This window comes from Mastomys coucha, unplaced genomic scaffold (genome assembly GCF_008632895.1).
Source record: "Mastomys coucha isolate ucsf_1 unplaced genomic scaffold, UCSF_Mcou_1 pScaffold6, whole genome shotgun sequence".
In the NCBI taxonomy this organism is placed as follows: Eukaryota; Metazoa; Chordata; class Mammalia; order Rodentia; family Muridae; genus Mastomys; species Mastomys coucha.
The window spans coordinates 90,948,040-90,955,134 of record NW_022196912.1 but is presented as its reverse complement, the minus strand read 5'-3'; the positions used below and the strand labels follow the sequence as shown (position 1 = coordinate 90,955,134).

General features: G+C 43.6%; 1 protein-coding gene across 4 annotated transcripts in view; it reads right to left on the bottom strand.

The window, feature by feature from the left end:
* The window catches only part of Syne2 (spectrin repeat containing nuclear envelope protein 2), a 396,202-nt gene that overhangs the window by 161,868 nt on the left and 227,239 nt on the right, over positions 1-7,095 (bottom strand). The window lies entirely within an intron of this gene.

The following is a 7,095-nucleotide window of genomic DNA, read 5'->3' as shown; positions in this document are numbered from 1 at the left end:
TGTGATTCAATTATATTTAATTGAAATATGTTTTTAAATGTTAAGAAATTCAGATAAATTGAAATCATATAACTTTCCTCATCATAATGCAATAAAAGTTTTAAAAAAAAAAGAATTAAAGGTTTGTTGTAGTGTACAATTCCACGTTAGAGTCCACCATGGTGAGAAATTCACAGTGGTGGGAGCCAGAAGCAGCAAGCCACATAGCACCACAGGTCAAGAGCAGAAATGAACCAATGCACACATGCCTGGTGTGCGCACTTCTATCCTTTATACGGCCAGTCAAATGACATTGCCCACGTTCAGAATGGGACTTACCACCTCAATTAATCCAATTAAGACCAACAGAGTCAACTAACCTGGACCCTTGGGGACTCTCAGAGACTGAACCACAACCAAAGAACATACCCGGGCTGGACCTAGGCCACTGCATATATATAGCAGGTGTGCAGCTCGGTCTCCATGTGGGTCCTCCAACTACTGGACCTGGGGGCTGTCGCTAAAGTGGTTGCCTGCCTGTGGATTCCATTCCTCTAAATGGGCTGCCTTGTCTGGCCTCAGTGGGAGAGGATACCCATAGGCCTGCAGAGACTTCATGTGCCAGGATGGGGGAATATCCAAGGTGGAACCTCGACCCTCTCAGAGAAGGGGAGGGAGTATGGGGAGAGGAGCTGTGTGAGGGAGGAGCAGGAGAAGCAGGAGCAAAGATGATAGACAAATAGATAGATAGATAAATAAATAAATAAATAAATAAATAAATAAATAAATAAATAAATGGAAAAGAAAAATTCCTCACAACATGCCCAGAAGCCAACCTTATATAGATAATTCCTCACTAAGACTCTCTTCCCAGGTAATTCCAGATTATATCAAGTTGATGCTTAAGCTAACTGTCACTACGGTGACCAGTGTCACTGCTCCCCAGCCTTCCCATTATGGATGCCGCTCCAACACAGCCACTTCTACAGTTCCAGTGTATGTACATAAGTGTCTATTCCCTTTTCTCTCTGGCATGTGTGCATAATTTTATTCACTTCTATTCCTGGTCCCCTGGTTTTGAAACAGGTCATGAGTTTCTTTGGACTATTTGCCTAGGATAAAATTACTACTCATAAATCACAATCCATTTGATTACTAGTAGACAGTTATCACCTGGCTCTCCAGACTCAATTATCATTATAAGCGGTGTGACCAATCAAGAAGGTCAAGTTAACAGTAACGTCACTACCCTTTTTCCCAGTCAGAGGCAACAGTCCCATGACTGTGACACATGGTGACAGCCAGAACCCTAAGTTTACCACTGAAAACCTGCCATTAGGAAGATAGGTGTCAGACCACCTCTGGAAGATATTTTTGCTCTTCTCCAAAGCCTTCCAATATGAAGCAATGAGAAATAACTTTAAGGGTTGTACTGGCTGGTTTTGTGTGCCAACTTGACACAGGCTGGAGTTATCACAGAGAGGGGAGCTTCAGTTGGGGATCTATGAGATCCAGCTGTGGGGCATTTTCTCAATTAGTGATCAAGGGGGTAGGGCCCCCTTGTAGGTGGTGCCATCCCTGGGCTGGAAGTCTTGGTTTCTATAAGAGAGCAAGCTGAGCAAGCCAGGAGAAGCAAGCCAGCAAGGAACATCCCTCCATGGCCTCTGCATCAGCTCCTGCTTCCTGATCTACTTGAGTTCCAGTCCTGACTTCCTTTGGTGATCAACAACAATGTGGAAGTAAGCTGAATAAACCCTTTCCTCCCCAACTTGCTTCTTGGTCATGATGTTTGTGCAGGAATAGGAACCCTGACTAAGACAAGGGTAAACATCACTATCACAGGAAGACAGCTTGGGTACAAAGTGCTTGCTGGCACAGTGTGAGGTGTGGCCCTGCATGCACCTGTAACCCCAGTACTGAGGGAGTGCAGAAAAAGTAAAGGGACACTAGGCTTGCTGGTTGCCAGGAGGGTAGGAAAATGGTAAGCTCCAGGTTCAGTGAGAGACCCTGTCTCAAAGGAATAAACTGGAGCCATACAGGACACTTGGCAGTTTCCTCGGAACCCTGTACACATGTATATAGCAAACATACATGTACCAAACGCATACACATACAAAAGACAAACTCAAAAGGCAGAGAAACTGTCTCCGAGCTGTGTTTTTCCTCTCCATGGGATTCTTATTCCAATGTCTGGTATGCTTCTGTGACTTAGGAGGTAACCTTTGACCTTTCCACCCTTGTCACTGTCATTCTGATGCCCCCTACCCTGTGCTGTAGCCACAGAGTCCTTTTTTTTCTTTTCTTTTCTTTTTTTTTTTTATTTATTTTATTTATTTTATGTGTATGAGTACACTGTAGCTGTACAGATGGCCGTGAGCCATTATGTGTGTGGCTGCTGGGAATTGAACTCAGGACCTCTGCCGGCCCCACTCACTCCAGCCCCACTCGCTCCGGCCCTCTTGCTCCGGCGGCGTAATATACTGTAGCTGTCTTCAGACGCACCAGAAGAGGGCGTCAGATCTCATTACAAGTGGTTGTGAACCACCATGTGGTTGCTGGGATTCGAACTCAGGACCTTTGGAAGAGCAGTCAGTGCTCTTACCCGCTGAGCCATCTCGCCAGCCCCCCTTTTTTTTTTCATACAGGGTTTCTCTGTATAGCCCTGGCTATCATGGAACTCACTCTGTAGACCAGGCTGGCTTTAAATTCACAGAGATCCACCTGCCTCTGCCTTCTCAGTGCTGGGATTAAAGACGTGCGTCACCACCACCCAGGGAGCCACAGAGTTCTTAAGCCATTGACATGCCTCCCACTTTCCCCAACCCATCCCTCTGTCCAGGGCTGCACATACCCAGCCCAGGCTCTGTAGCTCCAGCTGACCTCTGCATCTATGCTCAGATGTTGCTTCCTGCAAGAGATCCTCCCCAACCTGAACTCCAACAACTTAACTAAAGGTGAATAGGGAGGATGGCTTCCTTCCTAAGTTTCAGTAGCTGGACTCTCGTTTGTTTAACTTATTGATTACTGTGTCTCCTCATCTCCAGCTTAAAGATCTAGGAGAACAGAGGCCATATCAACAGTTGACTATTTAGCATCTGCCTAATCATATTTTTTTTCAACAGAAAGGACAAAAACATGAATTCAAATTAGATGAAAGAACTAAGAATATTTTATTGAGCCCTTTTTGGTTGATATCAGTAACTTGTGAAACAACAAAGTGGATGGAAAGGAACTGAGACCCGTAAACCTGGCAGCTGTTGATAGCCATTGGGTAGGAACGATGGAACTAGAGCCTGGACGGAGTGAGAGACAGTTGGGGTTTGGAAGAAATCTTGGAGGTACCCGAAAGGCACCCACAACAGCTCAGCAAAGGTCAGAGGGCGTGTGAGTATGTTTAAGGCTCTGAAAGGTCACGGAGCAAAGGAAACCTATTTGAACTTGTTTAGCCTCACATTGCTAGATCTTACATAGATTCCAACTATCTACCTGTGTACCCCTTATGTAAAACAGTGGGGAACAGTTTGGAGAGTCAGACTAAATAAAGGATGTCCAAGTTCCTGACTCAACTCTCTGGGCTTCAGTTCCCTAACACACCATCTAAGGGTCAGCGCACGCACTTTCTTTTTGGCTTTTGGGACAGGGCTTCTTATAGACCAGGCTATCCTCCAACTCACTGTGTAGGTAAAGCTGTCCTTGAATTCTAGATTCTCCCCTTCTACCTCCCACGAGCTCAGATTATAGGCATGCACCACCAGTCCTAACTAAGAGACACATTTGATACGGTTTCTTTGAAGCCTAAGATTTTAGGTCTTTGAAGCATGTTCTCAAATGCACACTGCTAATGGATGTGCTTTGGAGTTCACTGGTCCTATGAAAGAATAAAGCCTGGATTGTAAGAAATGTCTCCAAGATGAGAAGCAAGATGTTAATACTGGCCAGAAGAACAAGGAAGTGTACTTGGAAGATGGAGTGGGTACAAGCCCCAACAATGGGTTCTGCTATTCACATATGCACATACACAGTGTGCACATATGCACATACACAGTATACACATATGCACATACACAGTATACACATATGCACATACACAGTATACACATATGCACATACACAGTGTGCACATATGCACATATGCAGTGTGTGTATGCATGTGTGTGTATATGTGTTTAGGGTTTCCCTTCCCCTTAAGGTTCCAGGATAAACACCATCAGATACAAACCTCAACCACCACTGTTTTGAACCCTGCTCTGACTCATTCATTACACGATCTTCCTTCCTCTCTAAGCACTGACTCCTGCCATGTCCCTGCTTACTTACCCACTGCCGGAAGCCTGGCTCATTTGCCCTTATATGTATGATCATCTGTCTTCTAGGATTTATCTACCTTATGCATCAAATTATAAATGCTCAGAATTCTTTTCGAAAAGAACCAATTATATGTAGTGACAAGGAAATTAGAAAATCATTACAGACAAAAGGTTTGGGGAGTTCCGAAGCAATTCTGCCACACAGACCGCAATTCTGCCACACAGACCGCAACCTTGGAAGAACAGGACCAGAAGGATCATGCCAATTAAGCAGGAATGTCACTCTAATTGTCTTTAAAATGTAAAAAATTAGGAATGCATGACATTCCTTGTTCTTATTCACTCTCATTTCCTTTAGATAATACATGAAGTCCTAAGAGACGGCACAGTCCCCGCCTCTGATCACCTTTAACTCACTCGACCTTTACAGGAGGGTGGAAAGGGGGGCAGTTCTGTCTGCATACATCTCACAGTGCCTAGAAACCACATTTATAAAAATATGTAGCATGCTTTGAATGGACACCATCCAAAACCTTCCCTCTCTCTTTTCGCCTCTAAGCCTGCCTTAATCACACCAATAATAAGACAGAGCCAATCAACAGCCTCAATCTAAAATATCTTGTCCATCTTAATAAAAGTCTGAGCAGTGGATTCAAAGACAGAAATGTCGTCACAATGATTCCTGGCAAGCACAGCCATGCTTCCAACAAAACTCAAATCAATGTTAATTACTAAAGGAAAATATTTACTTCCCAGAACTATAAAAGAAAGAGGAGAGAGAGACAGAGACAGACAGAGAGAAGAGAGACAGAGAGATAGTAGAGGGGGAGGAGGAGTAGAAGGAGTAAAAAAGATTTAAAAAAACTTTAAAAATTCTTCTAGAGACTAGCTAAAATAATCTGTTAGGGGCTGGAGAGATGGCTCAGAGGTTAAGAGTACTGCTCTCTGTTCTATTGCAATGAGCCAAGCTCGGATCCCAGCGCCTAGATCAGTTGGCTTTCAAAACCCTGGAACTCTACTTGCAAGGCACCCTGTATCCACAGGTGCCTGCACATGTGCACACACACTCAGACAGATACACATACACATAAATAATAAAAATAAATCCTAAAATATATCTCAATAAAGTGCCTCCAGAGTCCAAAATGGCATGCAAATCGAACATTAATGAAATGTTTAGTACCATACTTAAAGCTGTGAAAACTGTATCTCCACATTCTACAGAATAGTTCACCAAAATTAGGTCTCAATAAATATTTTACATCTATCTATCTATCATCCATCCATCCATCCATCCATCCATCCATCCATCCACCTATCTATCTATCTATCTATCTATCTATCTATCTATCTATCTATCTATCTATCTATCTAGGAGAGACTGTGTATGTGCCACAGCATGCACATGGAGGTTAGAAAACAGCTTTCTGAAGTCGGTTTTCTCCTTCCACCAAGTGGGTCCTGGGACTCTGGCTCAGGGCATCAGGTTTGGTGGCAAACAACTTTATCCACCAAGACATTTCCCTGGCATTCAGTAAGCGTATTTGGTGAATGAGGGGCTTTTGCTCCGTTTGCCTTTGTCTTACGAGATAGGCTCTCACTATTGGAATAGCTGGGACTGAGGCTCAGCCACGCCCTCCAACATTATTACCCTAGTTTTGGATCAAACAGCCTTTTTTTATTGATCAATTAGCTTAATCATGAACTAAATCGTTTCCTCCTATGCCCGGTGTGTTCATTATGCTGAAGCTCCCACTCAACTATCCACACTAAGCTGCGGCACGGGCTTCATTACACCCGGGTCTCACTCTGGTCTCTGATCTCTCTCACCCGTGCTACTGATCAACCTTGGCACTGCTCTTAACTTTACACAGTGTGATGTTACATATACATTCTCAGTAATTCTCATCATTTAAGATTCAATTGAAGCCTAATAAAATGAAAAGCCATTCTTGGATGATGATTTTCCTGCAGTTTTCAATATATTCTATTGAGCCGAGGTGTCATAGTAAGGATAGAATGGAGAAATTTGTTTACAGGTGCTTAGACAGCTTGATGTGGTTGACAGGTGACCAGTCCCCTTGGCAATGCTGTGTGTTTGCTCTCAACAGGGTTAAGAGCTCTCGCTGTACAATCATTAGGACTGGGGTTTGAGTCCCAGCACTCGTGCGACAAGCCGGGTGTGCTGTGTAGGCCTTTGGCCCCAGTAGCATGAGGCAGAGATGCGAGGAGCTGAGCCTTGCTGGGCTCCACCCTGGATGAGAAAATGGAAGCCCCACATTCTGGAAAAGGTCCTGCATCAAAATCAAAGGGCTAAGTGGAGAGTGACAGAGGCCTTCCATGCACATACAGAGGCGGGCATGCACCTCCACTCCACACACACACACACAGACACAGACACACACACACACACACACACACACACACACACACACGCATACATATAAATAATACATTTTCGAAACCTCTTAAAAGTGTTGCAAACAACATTTTAAAAGAGAAGAAAAGAGCTACTGGATAACGCACTTCTTCCTTCTCCTTAAGAGAGTCAGGCGCCTCAGCACTGGTGTTTTCTCGCTAATGACCCAGCAGTGTTGCCAGCTGTATTTGCACTAAAGCATTAACAAAGAAGAGAAAGGAGTTCATTCCTTTGCAACAGTCTCTGATTTCATTTACAAAATTGACCAAATGGAGGAAAAAATAAGCTCTTGGATATATATATATATATATATATATATATATATATATTTTTTTTTTTTTTTTTAAACTGGAGAAATGGCTAAAGCACATTTTCTTTTCTTTTGCCTTT